This window comes from Haemaphysalis longicornis, unplaced genomic scaffold (assembly GCF_048455015.1).
Source record: "Haemaphysalis longicornis isolate Haplotype H1 unplaced genomic scaffold, Haemaphysalis longicornis Haplotype H1 scaffold_50, whole genome shotgun sequence".
Taxonomy (NCBI): Eukaryota; Metazoa; Arthropoda; class Arachnida; order Ixodida; family Ixodidae; genus Haemaphysalis; species Haemaphysalis longicornis.
This window is the reverse complement of record NW_027526386.1, coordinates 161,140-182,481: the sequence shown is the minus strand read 5'-3', so window position 1 is coordinate 182,481 and position 21,342 is coordinate 161,140. Positions and strand designations below refer to the sequence as shown.

Genomic DNA, 21,342 nt, shown 5'->3' with positions numbered 1-21,342 from the left:
ATTTATTTCTTTAATTTTTTTGCAGTAGACAAGTAAAGGGCAACACCACATCCTCTCGAATCGGTTTTTCTAGGTAGTGATAGCAAATTATAATTAGGCATGTTGATAACTTCTTTTTCTTAAACCGTGTTTCCGTTATGGCTATTATATTGCATTGAAACGTCAGCCAAGACACTGCGGTTAATATATAATCAAAATTTTTGTTAAGGCGTCTGTCATTACAATGAAGAAGGACTAAAGTGCTGCAGCTAATGTTCGCCATAGCTGTTGTCGGTTTTCCGTTAACGCTAAATGTGTGTCCTCAGTATTATGGCTAAGTCAGCCCGAGTGGCAATATGAACTACACTGGAGTTTTCCGTCTTGCTGGCACGTATCTTAGATCCAGCCACCCATACGAACTCCCACTTCTTTTCTTTCTTTTTGGCGATGGCCATGCCGAGCAGAGCTTTGTATTCGGGACACAGCTGCTCGTTGACGTATATTGGACCACGGCCGGGCTAGAGCGGAGGTGTGACAGCGCGCGCCGCCGCTCTAGCCTCGCTGTGATGGGACATGTTTCGGTGAAACCAATATCGCTAGTTCTTAGTTAGCCTTTTCTTCCTTGCGGCCTGCAGTAGCTTATCTCGCGCTGACCATGACCCAAACCTAACAATTATGAAGTTGAACAGCGCAGAGACAGGACTAAGTGCAGAGCAACAAACACGGGCGCTATTCAACTTCATGCAATGAACCGCCTAGCCCAGATACAAACACTTCTAAAAATTATGTTAGTCTTGGTTGGCTCTTTCGTCGGTACGCGGTGAACTACGTCTATGTCTGACGGCTCCAGCTTTGCGTCAACTTTCCCTCTTATTTTCTGGATGATTTCTGCTAGCGATTCCCTTATTTCTTGTGGGATGTCCTTTATGTCAATGTTTCGCTTGCTAGTGAACTGCTTTAGTTTGGTCATTTCTGTTTGCATGTCGTAACGTATCGGTCAAGTTCTTACTTTCCTAATTTGAGCGTGGCGTTTTTTTTCAGTTATTCAAGCTCCTGTTTTGTTTTGGCAGTTCCTCAATAGCCTTGTTCATGTTGTCCATACCACGCAGTACGTCGTCAAGTTCTTTTCTGGCGGAAGCGTTGTCGTCTTGCCTTTCTTTTCGTAAAGCCGCATTTGCGTCGATAACAAATTTACACAGCTCTTGTATCGACGAAGATGCCTTCTCTACCGGTCCAAACGGTCCAAGCTTGTCTAGTAAAAAAAAAACACCGTGCTTCACAAACCTGCAAGAGCGCAGCAGAGTGATTAGTGCTGTCCGCAGTGGTGCTTCCTAGCTTGCATCGCTCGTTGCAGTGCCGGCTCCCGGGTTCGGCCGGCCCTTTTGTAGTCGCCTGTCGCAGCTTGTCCTCTTGTACGCAGGCGCAGGAGCCTCTCACGTGGCCAGTTGAAGCCACGCAGACGTGCAGGATCCGACCGGTGTACGGACTCGTGTACGGACTCGAGCGATGTACGGACTCGAGAGTACTGACGCGTGGGGATGAGCCGTGCTATTCCTCTACTTAACCACCATGATGCATAGCGTGAAAAAAGCGGCACGTGCTAACCTGGAACGTTCTCATCTTTACCACACTAGTACGCAGCGTTGCAACTTCCGCGGAGGAGATACTGCAAAAGAAACCCGCCTTCTATTATTCACCGCACTACCTGTTCGATGATGAGGAACAAAGAATACAAACTTTTGATAACGAGCGAGATGTTTTCCTGCGAAAGAACTACTGAAGGGGTAAACGGTGTAGCGGCTGCTGAGTGAAACGACCAAAATGGAAAGAAAGCCCGCAGTACAAAATCACGGAATATTGAAGGTGGTTTCGAGTGAAGACCGGCGTTGAACGATACGATGAACCAGCACAAGATATACAAGCACGACATGATGAACGTCACATCGAGCAGAAAGCTACCTTGTACGGGAACAAGTTCACGTAGAACGCAATAAAAGTCGAATAGAAGCGTCACCAGCGGCCTTCTTTTCAGAAAAACCTGATACAATGTACTTTTGGGAAACTTTCCTTAAATACCTATTCGGACGTCGCCCAACGCCTTCAAGATATAGTGGTTTGAGTCTGACGCCGCGAAAGCGTCGTCAGTCCACTTTACCCGCTCCATAAACCTACGTCACCATATTTATTCTGTGCTTTGCGAGTGAACGTTCGCAGCGTGACAACAAAGAGCGAGAAAGAGGGAGAGAGAGTAAATGTTACTAAAAAGGTGAACAGTTGGTCCTCAGATAATACTCTAGGGCCTGATGCTTCCCACTGGTGCAAGGATACTGGGGCCAAAAAGAAAAAAAGAATGAATATGGAAGGTATGAGAAATGCTAGTGAGATTGACGAATGAACCATGTACACGAAGTAAAACCAATAAACGTCTGAGATGCAACGGGGCGCCAAATCAGATTATTACAGTTTACTTTTCACCACATGATTATTGCCCGTGTAAAAAATATGACACATTATTCCGGCACCTGTTGAATTTTTGGCAACCTACAGCCGAGAATTCAGAGCGGAGTTACTAAGGAATATCAGCAAGGCTTTACCGCCCAGATGCTGCTTCCTCTTGTGAGCCCATGTGGCCAAAATCTTTGTTCGTACCGAGGGCGAGTGTCCAAACGTAGTAATGCTGCTTCAAGGCACTTTCGATCCCTGGTGTACCGATCACTGGTGTACCTCCGCACACCCAACAGAAGGCAGTCCTGGATGTTCTCGCATCCGATGGTGTGGAGATAGTTTTGAGACAGTGCTGTTCCAAGTAGCACTCTGTGGCAAGGTCTCTCAACTTCTGCCAAGCGAAGGAGCATGGGTGAGCCAAAACATTCGCTCTGGTTCGCTCCTCTTTAGCTGGTAGTGTTGATTCTGCGGGTCAGAAAAATTCAAGCCTACAGCTTGCCTAATACTGTACCGAGCATGTGGCAAAAAATTGCTCGCCTTTCTTGCAGCACCAAATTCCGCTACCCGTGCCCGCCAGCGCCTGTACCGCCGTTAACAAAGTCATAGAGTGCCCCACCTCGCTTTCAATCCCCGTCACATCGCTAAAGTTCATAATACACGGTAAACAGTTGAGGACCATAAGAAAATCTGGCGCGTTTCAAACGCCACACAAGAGATGATTACTTCGTTTTAGTGCAACGTTTTGGACAGCAAAATCAAATGCGATGAAATACACATTTCATTACTTTCACACGATTTCGTCTCTTTTTTGTGTGGTATTTTGCGATTCTTGCAATGATTTCGACAGGAACGCCTGCATCTTCAAGGAGGTTTCCTCCGTAGGCATCGCCGGAGTGAAAGGACACCGCCTTGAAAGGACACCGCAGACCGAGTGACGCTGCCAGCGGATATCCCACCATGCCCCCTCCCCCCTACGCCGCGAAGCTCTTAGCTGCCCCTGTGGAGAACTCACCTCTGTGCCACCGGTACCATGCGACGATGAGAACTCTGGTCATGCCCCTTCTTCCCAAGGAGGCGATGCCACGATCATGGGTGAAGAAGTCGCAGAGATGGCTGACACGGACGACGAAAACTTCCAGCTGGTGAGCCACCGTAACAGCCCCACCATTGGAATAGAGGTGATCGTGTCCCCGACTAAAAGTGACCGGGCCCACAGGGAGATGAACCCTATCAGCATGGTCTCAGCCTTTCAATCTCTCCTGGGAAGGGCTCCAATTCGTAGAAGATTCACTGCTGAGGGTGCCTTGCTTCTTGACGCAGCCACGGAGAACGATGTGAATTCTTTGCTGCGATGTGACCGGGTCGGGGGAATTACTGTCTGCCACCTACCTCACTCCTACGTGAAGAACACGTGCATCATCAAAGATGGGCACAAGTGGTACACGGAGGACCTTCTGGGCTATCTCAGGCATCAAGGAGTACTTCGTGTAAGATGGATTACGCGTAGAACCGGTTCTTCGGGAGACAGCTGAAAAACTACCCTATCTGGTGCCGTGGTGTTATCGTTCACACCAAACACTGAACGGCCGACCATGATCAACCTCGGGTTTACAAGGCACGCAACGGCTAATTACAAGGAGACCCCTCCGCGTTGCTTCAAGTGTCAACGCTTTTTGCAAATTCTGCAAATGAGATCAGTGCTGGAAGCGGTGTGGCGGCCTCCGTGACTTGCAGCAATGCAAGGCAAACTTTGCCTTGCATTGGCCTTGCAGACTGATCGCCGCCACTAGTGGCGGCGATCAGTCTGCAAGTTTTAGCGGGTGTCCACTTCGCGTTAGCGCACTGCACAGCAAGAAGGCATTCATCGAGGGACCGAAATTCCCTCCACCGCCACCACACAGTGACAGTTTTCCACTCCTACTTGCACAGTAGTCTATAAAGGCGACAAAAAGCACCGGACACAACAGCCAGCGTTGAAGAAACAGAGCCACGTGATTCCTGCACAACTCCTGCAGTGCTACGTGGACGCAATCAGTATGCCAACGTTTGAAGGAGTGTCATGCTCATTCAAGGGAAGTCAAGGTAGACGACTCTTCAAACGTTTGACGAGACCTCTTGTACTTCCCTCGGGTCCCACCTTAATTCCATGACTCCAAGATTCTTCAAAACTATTCTTGAAAACCATGCTGAACCTATAACCTGTCATTTTAAGGTTTACTGGGACGCTTATACCACAGTTGGATATCCCTACCGAGCATCACGGCTTTTATTTTAAGTTCCTTTCGGGATGAAGTCAGACGCGCCCCTGTACTCCCGTGGAAAGCAAGAGGCCTTAAGCCCTGTTTTTCAGACTTTAAGCAGTTTGTGTTCATATACAATTTCCCTATCATCGACATTTGTGTACCGAACGCCACTGACATAATGAGGCTTTCTGTATAAGAAGCGTTTCTCTCATGAACTACTGCTGCGTCTAGTAAAGTACTCGTTTTCGTCTGACGGTAACTGACATAAGTTCTCCATTCTGTCTAACCTCAAGACAGCAACCAGTACATTTGCCTGACAGTCAAGAAGAAAGGTGTCTGGTTCGCACTCATGGGGGTTTATTTATCTCCTTCAGGACGCCTCGATTGCAACAAATTAGGTAAAATCACCACAGACACCCCTGGACCATGGATCATTATGGCAGGCCTATAATGCACATCATATGTTTTAAGGAACCCACAGAAATTATCCAAGCGGTCGAAGGCTGTTCTCACTGGCGTCCCGTCATGAACTTTGCTGTGTCAACGATAGCAGCCTATTTCTTCGTGGAACGAAGAATAGTAGCTGTCTGGATTTGGCTTTTTGTCTCGAGAAGTCTCACTGTCAACATTCAATGCGAGGCCTTTGATGGTTTTCTTCGCAGGAAAATTATCCGACGAATAGTCTCGAAGAGGTTTAAATCTCACATGGAATATAATTGCCGCAAAGGGCGCTCGTCAACTTTATGAAGTGCCGTAACCAGCACTGCGCAGGATTCCATGCGTTATTTTGGGGTGCATCCCAAGTATACAAAATTTGACGAAGTGCTAGAACTTCTCAGAGGTATTCGTCCTCCTTCAGAAGGAAGATACAGGCCCACAAAGTGCGTTCATGACCTTCTTGAGGCCAGACGTACACAACAACAAAATCAGCGTCGTATCGTAGAGGTGCCAGCACAGCACTGGTAATCGTTCTGCGAGAAAATTGACCCTCGTAAACCTGTACATCACATCTGTAACATTGTCAGGGGCTTCCGAAAAACGAGACAGCAACGTCGGCCTTTCACGTCTATGGCGCTTCATCAGAAAAGCTGAAAGGTTGACGTAGCAGAGGACTTAAGATTCGGCATCGCCAATGGCCCAGCTTCGACCAGGCAAGCAGAGATACGCATCGTCCCCTTTTCCCGCGCCTCCTGCATGGACGTCCGATTTTCAATAGAAGAGCTCGATCCAGCCCTAGATCTCTGCCGAAGTGGATCTGCACCAGGACCAGTCGGATATGTACGCGGCCCTGCGTAACCTCGATCAAGAAGCCCGTCACTCTTTTGTATCGGCTGGACCAGTCATGGCAAGATGGTATGGTCCCTGAGGACGGACATGTAACCGCCTGGTCCCAGTCCTTGAACCAGGCAAGCCTCCCCTTGACCCGGCATCATATCGTGCTACAGCCCCTGCAAGCTGCATTGGAAGGGGTGGTTTTTGGGTTGGGTCGTTTATAGTGATACCTCGAGCCCTATAAAATTTACCCGCATGTTATGGCTGGACTTCAACCCGAACATTCATTCCTTCGACAACATAATTGGCCTTGTGACTTCGGTTCAGCACAACAAATCAGTCAAACATTTGTCAGCCACTTTTTTCTCGATATAAAAAGACCGTACGATAACATAATACATTGGAGCCATTCTTGACGACCTACGATATGTGGTAGTCGGTGAACGGACATTAAATGGATACAAAGCTTTCTACCCAGAAGATATTTTTTGTTGGGACTTCGGATGGCCCAAAATCACACCACGTTGTCTCTCGTGGCGTCCCGTAAAGGAGTGTACTTGGTCTTACATTATTTACCTTCACATTGAAAGGACGTATTGACGCATTACCAACCAACGTTCACCTCTCCATGTAAACTTACGACATTAGCATTTGGACTTGGGCATCAGGAGTTTGACGTCCTCAGATTCGGCCCCGACTTCAGAAAGCAGCAACACTCCCATGTTTGTTCCGCGTCAAGAAGTTCTGGCAATACCTCGAGAGAACTGTAAACTGGTTGTTTTTATCCGCGAAAAATGTCACAGTGTCAGATTTCTTTAAATGGACACCATATTCCTTACGTCAAACGTTACTGGGAGTTAGTGTGTATCAAGATCTATCATGGTCTCCACAAGTTTCATTCTTGAAGAAAAGACTCAGTGCAGTGGTCCAGTTATTCAAGTTTCTTAGCCGGAAAGACGTAAGTTGTCCACGCGCACGCGATGTTACGCCAATCCAATGCCCTATTTCATATTTTACGTTACATACTGCCTGTATTAATGAACATGTGTAAATATAACCTACAGGCAATTCAGGCCATACAAGCACAGGGTCTTCGGACATGTCTCGGTTTCCCGCGTTGCGGCTCAACTGTCGCAACAAATTTCCTCCCAAGGGATCCCCCGATCACAGAACACATTACAGTGGAGACACTGAGGGCACACATCAGGCAAATCACTCGGTTGCCTCACCACCACCTTGCATCCCTGACTTCAACACTTGTAAGGTGGTTTCCACTCAGAGTGGGAACTTGCCATCGAGAAATGCACCTCCATTACGGCCCTCGTCCCCACTTTGGTTCCTGTTACAACCGCAGGTGCACCTAACTGTCCCGGGGATAAAAAAGAACGCGGACCTTCCACCTAGTGGTCTTCAACAGCTGTCCCAACTATTTCTTAATGAGGCGTAGAGAGACCGCCTCCATGTCTACACGGATGGATTGGTAACCACGTCCAATTCTGCTGGTACTGTTATATTACCACAAAAGTCCATCGATATTCATTTTAAAATTTCAAACTGGACGACATCCCCGCTTCTGAATTGACATTTATTCGGGATGCCTTTCTATCCATCACGCGGGAATCGCAAGAAAATTGGGTTGTGCTATGCGACTTGAGGCCCGCTCTTCAGTGCATCCGGTCTGCCCTTTGCCGCGGCCCACACGAACAATTTGTGGCTTAAACCCCGTGCTTACGTGACGCAGTAATCAGACATACACATTACATTGTTTTTCAGTGGCTCCCAAGCCACTGCGGCATTAATGTAAACGAACATAAGGATAGAGCAGCTCACGGATCCCACAAAAGTGCCAGATTTACCTGCATCCCTCTATCACGGACTGATGCGGCAAGGTCGCTGCGGTGCATTGCCCGCAAAGTCACTCTCGCTAAGAGGAACACATTAAAGTTCTCGACCGGTGGTCTTTACTCGCTCGCCCCGCATTTTCAGCGCCACCTGCCTACTAACGTGCCACGCTCGGATATCACCTTACTTTGACGCCTGTGGCTAGGTGTTTCCTTCACCATTGACATGGCCCACAGCCCTGCTTGTGATCTGCGCGCCACCAAGGAGACCATTGAACACCTTTTGTGCCATTGTAAACGATGCACAACACCGAGGCAACAGCTCTCCACCACGCTTCGCCAACTGCACGACCACCCCTTTAGAGAAGAAACTATTCTGTGTCATAGGCGTTGCCCGTCACACGCCGAAAAGGCTGCAAACGCCTTCCTTCGCTTTTTGAAGGACACGGGCCTATTTGAACGATTTTAATGACAGTACTACAGTGCAGCGTCCTTCGTTGGCCATTTTTATCAGTGGCCAGCTAGAAAGTACCCTGGTTAACCTCCCTGCCTTCATACCTTCCTTTCTTCAGTGTGATTTTATTTTCCCAATGGGACAATTCTGTTTTCGCATAAAACCAACGGCCACCGTAGAGCACTCTCTGCAGAAACAATGTTTGTTGTGAATGTCACAATCTTCGCTATGCCAATGTTTACGATGGCACATCGTATCAACGATGAAGTGAAGTTATCGACCCCTTTCCCAATCTAGCGCCGCTCAACGTTTACGTGGTGGGGCACTGTTTTTACTGGTACTCTTATTATGTACCTGACAAAGCCCTTCTGTATGTTTTTGATAAATCATTGTTCAACTGATGGTGACCGCATTCGGTGGTATACAATAGCTCACACTTGATTTTCACCGGTAAGGTGATGTGCACAGAGGAGAGATGGCAATTCTTTCTGATAAGCGAACACTATGTGCGCATGTGTAAATGGAATGCTTTGTTGGCACGCACGTTCGTGAGCACGTCAAGAGGCCGACGTTGCAATCATCCCGCTGGTTGTAAATGGTAAAGCGACAGGTTATCACCAATTCACTCAACGCATGCAAGAATCTGACTTTTGCGCACATAGGTGGCCGCATGAGGTTCTTAGGAATATCGCTTCCACCTGGTTTACAAGCAAATTGCATTATCATTTTTAGGCCTGGCTGTAAGCCACAATTTCTTCATAACATACGTGTGGCAACGCAATAATCACTGCTCTAATAACAGCCTCTGGTAACTCGCCTCAGCATGACTGCTTCTTCTTTAGTTGGAATTCCCGGAGTGTAGATGATATCAAAATTACATATATAGCTGGCCGGGATAGATTATCTTGCCCCTAACTAAAACGCGAATAACTGAAGGGCGGAAGCATACACACGCTCCCTATGGCATTCAGGGAAGTAGACTGCGTAGTACTGGCTGAGGTGGTATCTCAGCATATGAGTAATGAAAACTATATCTTTGACGAAATATATCAGCCGTTCATGTAAAAGATAACCGAGTGTACTTATACACGCTTCAAATTGTTTTTTTATGGGATCATGTCCTCAAAGAGCGTTTCTTGTCCTTTATATCATTTTGTCAACCTCTTCATACGACTCAGTAATGGTACAGTATATTTCCTCGCAATGCTTTTTGACTTCGCTTAGATAGATTGGTGTGTCGGAACTGTCAGCATAATGTCGGGACGAGTCCGGCGAAATCATCACAATCCTTCCCCACCGGTTGGAGTTCTTTTTTTTCCCTCCTTCTAAACCCTACGCGCCAAGCAAACCACTATGGTCTCCTAAAAACATTTGTCGCCATATATAGCCTGTACGCCACGATGACTTATACTGATTGCCACCTTTAAACCACCACGCAAGGGGCACCTTGAGTAATCTTGGTGACCGTATTGCCGACACCGCGGACCCCTGGCCTCCATACTCACGCTGTATCCTACCGTGACCAGGAGTTTTAAGGGGGTGGGTAGAAACCACAAACGGTGGCCGGCAGAGCCGTGTTGAAGCTCCGGCGGATGGGCTCCCTTTCTGTTTAGCAGGCAGGGAGCTCCGGGACGCCTTTCGGCATCAGGGTAAACCGAGCGAAGGAAGTACCCCCATTCCCTGCTTTTTTCTATGGAGTATGGGTCTTTCAAAATTTTCTTGACCCGCTTACAGGCCCCCCAAAATTGCCGGTACTACCGTTCCAAATACCTGCAACCTTCCCCCGGTTATTGATCATTACATCCGAAGACAATACAAAGCGAGTGACATCTACATCCGTTTTTCTAATAGCTAAGTGTGTTGATAATGCCGTAGGAAAACACTACAAAGCCAAAGAACTGACCTCTGGAGAAATTCTTGTAGAAGTAAACAACCCGGCACAATCAAAAAAGCTCCTTGAACAAACCCTTAGTGGCGAGCTTAAAATCAAAGTGACTCCCCACCGAACGCTCAATGCATCACAAGGTGTCATATCCGAATGTCATCTTTGCAACAAAACTGACTATGAAATCCTCGAGGGCGTGCGCGACCAGGGCATCATTGCAGTAAAGAGGATCAGTATGCATCGAGAAAATCAGGAAGTCAAAACCAAACATGTAGTCATCTCCTTTGATCGCAGTACCTTACCTGAATTTGTGAACGCATGCTTTCTTCGCTGTACTGTCCCACCATATTTCCCTAACCCACGTCGGCGCTTTAAGCGCCAACGTTATGGGCACAGCACTAACTGCCGTGAGTGGGTGACGTGTGCGAAGTGCTCAGAGCACGAACACCCCACAGAGAATTGTACCAGCACTATGATCAAATTCCCGGACTGCAGTGGCCCGCACGCAGCGTACTCAAGGATGTGTGAAACATATAAACTCGAGAAGAAAATCATCAACCTCAAAGTCATCGAGAACATCTCTTATCCATAAGCACGTAAAATGCTCAGCGCCTTCGTTTTTGCGAAGTATGCCGACGCCGCTTGCCAGGGGCCGGAGCGGCATCTTGTCACTGCGGCCACCCAGTACTGCGAAGCAGAGTTGGTGCGCCCCAGCCCCCCACAAGGTGTTGCCTAAGGCAGCCCAACCAGTTAACACAGCACCTGTGGCACCCGCAAGTGTTGCGTTGGCCACGAACGCCTGATTGACGGCTCTGCCGTTGGTTCTCTTCCGGCTGCCACACCTCAGGTAGCCATGGATGTAGATTTGGCGGGCCCTTCGACCGCTTCTGCATCCACCACACAACAAACGGTGGTGGGAGAGGTCCGTTCCACCACTTCAAACATATTTCGTGGTGGAGGCTACAAGAAGTCCAACCGTCTAGTCACTGTCGCAACACTCAGACGATAACATGGACGTAACACCGTCTCGGCCAGCGCCAAAGGTGGTGAAAGAGCAGCGCTTCATGGTGGGGCAGGGCAAAATGCCAGCAGCCCCTGTGCCACTTGCCCAAATCATACCTGAGTGGGATAGGTGATACATCAAGCCCTAGTCTTCGCCTACACCAGCCAAAATCTTTAAACATTTATGGTACCACAAGTAGTTACGCAGTGAAACTGCAGGGGAATAATTAAAAACCTAGATGACATATGTGAAATCCTACGGAAAACTGAAATAACGATCCTGTGTTTACAAGAGACCCACTTTAACTCTTAGCACACCAACTTCCTGAACCAATACTCAGTATTTAGGAGAGACAGATATTGCTGCACACACTCCTGAGGTGGTGTAGCTATACTCATGCAAAACTCTGCCCTGCCAATCTCTTCAGTTGCGCACTGGTCTAGAAGCGGTTGCTGTTCGGGCGATTGTTTTCAACAGGTTAGCAACAATTTGCTCACTGTAAATTCGCGCTAAATATCGTTTTCCAGCTCCAAATTTGAGTCTCTTATAGATGAGCTACCGGAACCGTTTTCGCTAGTTGGTGACCTGAATGAGCACAGCCCACAGTGGGGATCGCAACACACAGATTCCCGGATTCGGTTTATAGAAAAATTTCTTTTGTCATCCGGATATTGTCTCTTTAACAAAAAACAGCCCACATACTACAATACAACACACCACACATATTCACACATTGATTTGGCTATAGGCTCCCACGTTTCCGTCCATCGAAGGGGAATTGGATACAAATCCATGCGGAAGCGATCACTTCCCAGTCACCCTCAGATGCTTAGAAAAGTGCCCCTACCGTTCTACTTGCATGAAAAGTTTTAAAAATCCGGTGCCGACTGGCCAATGTTAAAAGAGAATTCAGAACTTAAACAAAAATAACAAACTTCGCTAGTGATGAAGCATGCACTTTCATAACAGCACATATAATTGATGCTGCTCGAGTTTCTATTCCCCAGACCTCCGGTGCCACACCTAATCTACAGAGGCCCTGGTGGAATGACAATTGCAACAGGGCCAGAAATGCTTACAATGAGGCCTGGGAGGCTTCCGCACGTATCCAACTACAGAAAACCTCATTTCCTTCAAGTGCGCAAAAGATATGGGACGACGAATCTGGCGTCAAGCAAAAACCGACAGTTGGATGTCTTTTCTATCGTCAATAAATTCCTTTACAGATGCATGCTAAGCTTGGAACAGGATACGGAAGCTGCAGGGGCAAAACAAAATGTCACACCTCTTGTCAGCACCACCGGAGATACACTCGAAGACCAAGCAAACACCCTGGCACAACACTTTGAACATATTTCCAGCTCCTCTCACTACACCCAGACATTATTTCAATACAGATAGTATGTTGAAAGAAAGCATATACGTGACAACAAAAAATCTAATGACCGGTATAACTCCCCTTTTCTCTGCAAGAACTTATGGTAGCCCTGAGCACATGCCGTGCTTCACCGCCAGGGGCCGATAGAACAACATACACAATGATTGAGCACCTGCACGTAGACACCCTCAATACTCTTCCCTTCCTGTACAACAAGATATGGCGCGCTGGATACTTTGCTCGTACTTGCAAAGACGCAATTGTGTTAGCAATTCTGAAAGAGGGAACAGATGCCTCTTCTGTGACAAGCTGTCGCCCCGTTGCTTTGACAAGCTGCTTGAACAAGCTCTTTGAAAAGATGATCAGTAGGCGGCTTATGTATTTTTTACAATATCATGATGTCCTCGATAGCTGCCAGGTAGGCTTTCGGTTGGGGAAATCAATAACTGAAAATCTTATAGCTGTTGAACCTTATGTTAGGTATGATTTTGCTCATAAACAACACTATAAATCTGTATTCTTGGACCTTGAAGAGGCCTGTGACACCGCTTGGCGCTATGCCATCCTGCAGAACGTGAAATCGTTCGGCACTTGTGGAAACTTGTTAGGCACACTGGAAAGCTACTTGTCAGGTAGAACATTCTGGGTGAGAGTTGGTGCAGCGTTATCCAAGACGTATTTTTTTTATTTATTGTACCTTCAAGGCCCGAAGGCGTTACAGAAGGGAGTGGAGTTAATACATAATGCAAACAAAGGAAAGGCTATCAAAAACAGGAAAAATCGAGAAAAAAAACGCCGAATAAGGATATGGTTTTTCTATAGCATTTTTAAATGCAGACGAATCGGTTTTCCTAGCAATTGAGGCAGGCAGGCGGTTCTATTCAGTTGTCGTTTTTGGAATAAATGAGTAGAAAAATCAATTCGAGTGGCACTGTGGAACTAACAATTTATGGAAGTGATCAGTTCGAGACGATGTATATGAAGGTGCAGAGAAAAGGGGACTTCTTAATTCCGGATTCAAATAGTAAACTTTGTGCAGTTTCCTACGGTGTGAGAGGAGATGAAGGTTTAAGGTACCCTTCAAAGATGTTGCACTTGCTGTACGAGAGTATTTAGCAATAATAAAACGTGCACTACGATTTTGAACAAATTCTATAGTATTTGTTAGATGGTCTACTCCAGGGTCCCAGACAGAAGAGGTATATTTTAGTTTATGGCGTATTAGTGTTTTCTAATAAAGTAGCTTTGCGTTAGCTGGGGCTATTGAAAAATTGCGACAGAGGTAACCAAGCATGCGGCTGGCATTGTTAGTGATATGGTTAATGTAAATCTGCCATGAAAGGTTAGATGTTATGTAGACGCCTAAATATTTATAAGAGGTGACTTCTTCGAGTGCAGAATCCATAATGCGATAATTGTGTAAGTTGGGCGGAGCAGTACTGTGGGAAATTCTCATTAGTTTGCACTTTCGCCTGTTAATGCGCATCTTCTAAGTATTACACCAGGCAGAAATCGTATCTAGATCAGACCGTAATGTTAGAGTGTCAGACTGTGATGATATTACACGGTAAATTACACACTCATCGGCGAATAACCTTACTGAAGATGTTACGGAGTTAGGCAAGTGATCATTATACATACGAAAAAGCAAAGGTCCGAGAACAGAGCCTTGCGGAACCCCGAAGGTGACAAAATAAAGCTCAGAATCGATATTGTAAGCTGAGACAAATTGTGTTCGGTAGGACAAAAAGTTTTCAATCCACAAGACAATATTATGGTCAATGTTGAGGGCACTTAATTTATGACAAAGTATTAGGTCAGAAACAAGATCAAATGCTTCAGAAAAGTTTAAGAAAATGGTGTCTATGTGAAATTCATTACCCAACGCGGCACAAATCTCATGTGTAAATGAAATAAGCTGAGTATCACAAGAAAATGATTTCCGGAAGCCGTGCTGACTTTATGAAAAAAATTAATTTGTTTCTAGAAAGTTGATAAGCATGGAGTATAATATATGCTCTAGAATCTTGCATGGTACACTTTTTATGTACATAGGTCCGTAATTTAGAGGTGTGTGCATGTCGTGCCCCAGGGTGGAGTTCCTAGCTGCACACTGTTCATTACAAAAATGAATATGTTACGGAGAGCACTGCCACCCACCATTTTTATTCAATCTACGTAGACGACGTTCACATCAGCTTCAGGTCGTGTAAGTCTTCGGTCTGTGAACGGCAGATTTAAGTTGCTAGGAACAAATTAGCCAGTGGGCAGACAAAAATGGTTTTAACCTAAATCCGCAGAAAAGCACTTGTGTTCGTTTTTCCAGGAAGCATAGAATCCGTCTGCAACAGACCATACAATTTAAGGGAGTTGACATACCCGTAAAAAGAGAACACGAGTTTCTTGGAGTAGTTTTAGATGATAATCTCACATCCATCTCACATATTAAACAACTTAAAATGAAATGCAAGAAGACTAAGAACATCTTAAAAGTCCTTCCCCGCCAGTCACATGGTGGAGATACAACATGCATTTTACGTGTTTTAACACTCTTGTGATGTCCCGTATAGACTACGGAAGTACAGTGTATTGGTCTGCCTCAAAAACGGCTGTCAAAATGCCCGTCGCAGTGCTGCACCTGGGGCTCCACCTGGCGTGCGGGGCTTTCCGGACGAGTCCTATCGAAAGCCTCTATTTCTAAACTGATCAGTGGTGCTTAGAGCATCAGCGTACATACATGGCGCTTTTGTATTGCGTAAGGGCGACATCCTCGAAAAGTCATTCGTTCAATGCTATTACTGAAAATACATTCTCCGACGAAGGCTGTTTTTGAGCCGCCCGTCTCTTCCCCTGCATTTCTCCATCCAAGTGAGAGTTCAAACGGGGGAACTTGGGGTAATCGTATCGGAATCCTGCAAAACTGACTTCGCTGAGTTCATGCCGCCTTGGCATCTGCGCCCTGTCACCTGTGACATGTTCGAAAAAATTTACAAAAGACATTTACCCAAAGAACTCATCCGACAACACTTTCTGTACCTGCAACACAAATTCCCATACACTGCTTTTTACATGGATGCCCCCAAACTGCCACTATTGTGGCATGTGTTGCCCATGGTCCCAACTTTGCCAGCACAAGGGCATTAAATAGAAACACAAGGATATTTACGGCTTAAGCAGATGCTATATTAATACGCTAGAACACATAATACGAGGCAAAGACGCAACAACCCATTATATACGCAGACTCCTTTAGTGTTGGGACAGCATTTCATGCTGGGAAATCAAGTAGGAACATTGTTCTGAACAGGTTAGTTAAAGAGATAATGGCACCCTACGCGTTAAAACAGGTCCTAGTAGTGTGTTGGGCGCCTGGACACCGTGGAATTCCTGGTAATCAACCTGCAGACCGAAGCACCGTTGCGGCAGAACTCCGCTGTGGCGTCGACGTTCAGCAGCTTCCCTATCTTGACTGGAAACCATCCATTCGAAAGGCAATCCGACAACGCTGGGAGCAAAACTGGGACACACAGACAGACAACAAACTCCACACTATAAAACCCCAATTAGGCAGATATTACACAGAAAAACACAACTGAACCAAAGAAAGTATACATGTGCAGATTACGAATAGGCCATAGAAACGTTACTCACTCGCACCATCTAGAGGGAACAGCGCCGCCACGATGCGACGGGTGCGGACGTCACCTATCAGTCACACATGTCTTAGTTGAGTGTGGGTTCTTCCACAACGCAAGGAAGAAGCACTTCCGGGAACTCTACACTCACCCGATTCCACTTCATCCCTCGATGTTTTTAGCTGATCAGCTAAACGATTAGCTGATCAGCCAAGTAAACGCTTTTTCGCTTAGATGGGAGACATAGGCTTTTTAAACGGCATACCATACCACGTGTAATATCAGGGCCCTATGAGAGTCCATTCATTCTTTAAATTATTACCCTCCATCCCCATTTCCCTAATATCAATGTTGTTTTAAATGAGGGGCTGTATACACCCCCACACTAACCTATTTTAATCTCATCAAATTTACAGCACCATTTTACTAAAACATCATTCAATATGATCAACCATTGCATTTGGCGCTCTTTGGCCGTCGTTGCCCTTGCGCTATAAAACAATCAGGTACTATACCTTTCAACCACACGGAACTGGATCACTGCTTGAAGATCGACGTTTTGGGTTTCACATCTAAGCACCTGTGTTATCAATAGTGTCTCACACATCCCAAACATGCATGGATTACGAACCCCTCTTGCCTTAAGCTCTTCTCTGCGCTAATCCCAACAACGTCATACAACTCCTCGTTCACTCGTGATCATGGCACTGCAGCAGACGGGTTTCACTCACGGAGCACACTAGAGATGGCGCGGCGATTTTACCCAGTGCTCCCCGCACGGAAGTGCCTGCTCGCCGGCGGCGGCGTCGGCGGTACTCCTTTGTCATCTGCTTTAGTCACGCTTGTTTTGGGCCTGTTTTGGTGCAGCTTCGCATCCATTGCGTGGTGCCTTCGCACGGCTTAATTAACTTGTTCGACAGCACCTCCAGGGTAACCAGCAACCGACAGAATCAAGTCGTCGCACGGCAAACATACGTTAAGGATTGGTTTGCAGGGTGGGAAAACGAAATGTAGAGACCACATACAGACATATGGCTGTTAGAGAAACACCATGTTTTGCGAACTCCTTCCCACAAATAGGTCTCCGTTTTCTAAATTATTGATTACCAATTCAATTGTGTTTAGAGCACCCGGATGCGACATCTTTTGCCAACTACCCTGCGCGGAGACCACGCATCCGCTTACACCACATGGATCCTGGGTCCCATCATCGTTCCCTCGTAGACTTCGTCCGCGAAAACATACATACATACATACATACATACATACATACATACATACATACATACGTATGTACGTACATACATGCATACATATATATATATATATATATACATACATGCATACATACATACGTACGTACGTACATACATACATACATACATACATACATACATACATACATACATACATGCCCGCTAAAGCACAAATCATTCATACCATTCAAATAATTGAAATGATTAAAAAACAGTCATATCCATTTATTCACCTTTTTTCATCATCAACTCATACTACCTCATCTCTGATCAGAGGTCAAATAAATGCTGTAAAAAGCCGGGGATTAGTTCAACTTCACTCAAACTCAAAAGTACTCACCCTAACGTTGTTGAAGATGAGGTCTGCCCGGTTGTATTTGCATGTTCAGTCGACAAACATTGTTAGGGCTACTTAAACCCAGAAATTTTGGTCTCGAAGTCTCGAATGACTTTATGCAGAACTGTGCACTTCCCCAGGATATTTTCTCACAGAAAACACAGTAAAACAGTTCTGTCAAAGCTCATAATGTGGTTGGCATTTCTATAAAAAAAAGTGGATGGCCGTTCTTTTTGTGTTTTCAGTTATTTTCCCAAAAATACGCCCAATTTTACTTGTTGAACAGCACACACAAATTTAACCAGACAACGATTGAACCACTTTGTCTGGAAACAGGAACCCACCGAAGATTTATTGAAATAGATTATGTATTTTACATATGGTTTTTTTACACTAACTTCAGCAAACCATCTGGCTCCAGGTAAGAGTTTGAAATCTGCCTTTTCAGAAACTCTCACTATATAGTAACAAGTAATTAAAGAAACTATTTAAAATCTTTACGTTGCGAACCTAAATATTGCTGCCACCCGCCATGGTGGCTCAGTGGCTAAGGCATTGTGATGACACAAGGATGCGGATTTGATTCCCGGCCGTGGCGCCCGCTTTTCTGATGGAGGTTAAAAGAGAAAACGCCCGTTAAAGATCACGAGGTGGTCAAAATTAATCGGGAGTCCTCCACTACGGCGCGCCTCATCGCCTGTGCAGCGTCCGTGCGTTAAACCTCATCATCAAATCAAAATATTGCTGCCGGGGAGCTATACTGCTCAAATTTAATCTCATGGTTTTAAAGTGAATCCGAGTGGTGGCACTGGAGAGGTAGGGTGCCAGCTTGGTTATGAATTGGTAGCACGTGACACTGTTTGAAGTCGCCTGCCATAGGAATTCGTTCATATCCCGTACGAGCCAATACTCATTCCGGAACCGAGGGGCCCGTCCCTTCTTTTTGCACTCTGTTTATGCGAACACTTGCCAGTTGGCCTCGTCTTGACTAGCTTTCGCTTGCGGTTCACAAAATTGCGAGGCAAGTTTAAATCCCGCTGGAGCCAGGTCTATGTTGTAGATGATTCTAATTCTTGAGTAAATTACAAAATCTTACTCTGCCTCTTTCCCTGTGTGGATCTTTCTGTTGGTCTATCTACCTGTCCCTCGATTCAGCCACCAGGCCAAAAGATAAATTAATGTGGAAACCAAAAGTTTACATTGTCCGGACGTTTCGAAACCATTAAATCTGGAATCATAATTTATAGTTGTCAAAATTTTTGGCATAAGCCAAACATTTGACATATTTGACACCAAACTTAACTCGTGCGAGTTAGCTTTTCTTTACTTGAAAATAAATGTGCGCTTTATAGTCGCAATAGTAAATATAAAGCTCGCATTGAGATAAATATTTTGGCATAAAAAATACAGAGAAAAAAAGGGGCGGTATTTCAGGTCGAACAGTAACCAAAGGTTAAAATAGATGGCGCGCGAGAAGGAAATACCGGCAAATAGAGTTGACTTGAGCAAACCTCCTCCGTGTTTATTATGGTAATATCAAGCCGGGGGGGGGGGGGGGAGAGAAGCGGAATTTTCCTGGCAGATGCTCCAGAAGAAAATCGTGTTTCGACGACATTGGTAGTGAACTGGGAAGATTCCCCGGCATTTTTTATAATATAATAGTCTTTATTTCCATCCATACAAGTGATGGAGGAGGTGGGAGTAAAAGCGAAAAAAAAACGCTTGGCGGAGCTCCCACCACCCTTACAGCTGGCAGCCACAGCTGTAATTCTTTGTTTTAGTTGAAACGCAGTTCTCTTTATCCCGCCTGATATCTCTTGGTCCCTCTAAAATAAATTTCGGCTAGTTTTGTTTTCATTAGGTTATTTCCACCGCTTGTTTGCGTATCACTAGTTTGGTGCCTTTTATGTACACACAGAACACAAATAAGCCGGAATGGGAGTAAATGGCTTGTGTCATAACTTGAACCCAAGTGGGAGTTTTCAAAACTCCTTCGAATGGGACTTTCGCAAAACTCACATTATTTTGGCAGTTTATTAAGTACTATATGGGAGTTTTGTTCTACTGCCACTAGAATGGGAGTTTTCAGGGGGAGCATTGGGAGTATATTGTTGCCTCCCACTGGGAGTTTTCACGCAGCATGTTGGAAGTATTTTTGCCTTGTATTGGGAGTTTTATGCAGGTGCATTAGGCGTAATTTAGGCTACCTTTAGGTGTTTTCGAGAAGTACATTAGGAGTATTCCGAACTGCATTTTGGGAGGTTTTAGGAGGTGCACTGGGAGTAGTTTTGCCATTATTAGGGCAGATATTCGGAACGAAACAAGCAGTTTGAATCTTATGCATAATTTATTCAACATACAAATTCAGCAGACACATACAAATATAAAAATCAGACACTGTACCTCAAACAATAAAATAAAAAGATGAAATAAAGCTGCGAAGCGGACACAAACTCAAACGTAACACAGAAGCGCAAACCCATAAAAAAGGGTAGAGGGAGTAAATGAAAAGGTTATAAATGTTGAAATATACAAAATGTTAGAAAATGTCGAAATACAACATATTATCACATGAAATGCACAGTTCACAGAAAGTATTAAAGAGGGTTGAAACTCATGATAGAACTGTGAAACTCACAAACACACGTGCAGCTATCAAAAAGGCACAGCAGAAAAGAATAAAAAAGATTACACATAAACACAACGTATACAGAAATCGGACTAGATGTCACAAAATACATTAAATTAGTTCAAAACTTTAAAAAAGACGAAAATGAAACATATCACAGAAAAAAAAACATCAAAAAAGGTAGGGTTTAAGAAAATTAGACAGATTACCAATCAGCACAACATAGTAAAACACGATTCATTTGATTGATTGGAGGGTTTAATGCACCGACACAATGCCGGCAATGAGGCGTGTCAAAGAGGATGGCGCCTGATTAATTTTGACTACCTGGAGATCTTTAACGTGCGCCGAAATCTTGTACACACTGACGTTTTTGCTTTTTGCCTCCATCAGAAAAACGGCCGCCGCGGCCGAAAATCGAACCTGTGACCCCGTGCTCAGCAGCACGCCTTAGCCACTGAGCCACCGCGGCGGGTAAAACACAATTGAACATATTACACAAACCTGACATATCACACAATGTATTGAACATGAAAGACCCGTAAAAAATATCAAATAAAACTGCAAAATCACACACAAATATCACAGCAATTCAATTGTATAACAAAAAGTGAAAACTAGTTGATAAAAGACATCACAAACACACAATGCTACATATAACAGCACACATATAGAAAAATTTAGGACAACACAAGTATCACAAAAAGTGGAGGGAAACACAGGAAAGCTGCACAAATAGAAAAAAAAAGGTTTGAAAGAAGGTGGGAGACTGCTTCCCAAAATGTTTCAGTGACACTCCTTACTTATCGTCGGCGCCAGGCAGTGCCACAGTACCCCTAAAAAAGTTAATTAGGTCAAGAGATTTCACTCGCGGCTTTGTTTTTGAAAGTTACAGGAAAGCATGCTCCACGAATGTGAGCACACGATGGGCTTTTTTTGGGTCCTCAATATGGAATACCCAAAACGCTGCAAACAGGCAGCAGAC

The 21,342-nt window shown here is 45.3% G+C and overlaps 1 long non-coding RNA gene across 1 annotated transcript in view; it reads left to right on the top strand.

Moving 5' to 3' along the window:
• The window catches only part of LOC144140822 (uncharacterized), a 158,053-nt gene that overhangs the window by 38,471 nt on the left and 98,240 nt on the right, over positions 1–21,342 (top strand). The window contains exon 2 of the long non-coding RNA XR_013316359.1: positions 17,974–18,149. This is a non-coding gene — a long non-coding RNA (uncharacterized LOC144140822). The remainder of the gene's footprint in view (positions 1–17,973; positions 18,150–21,342) is intronic.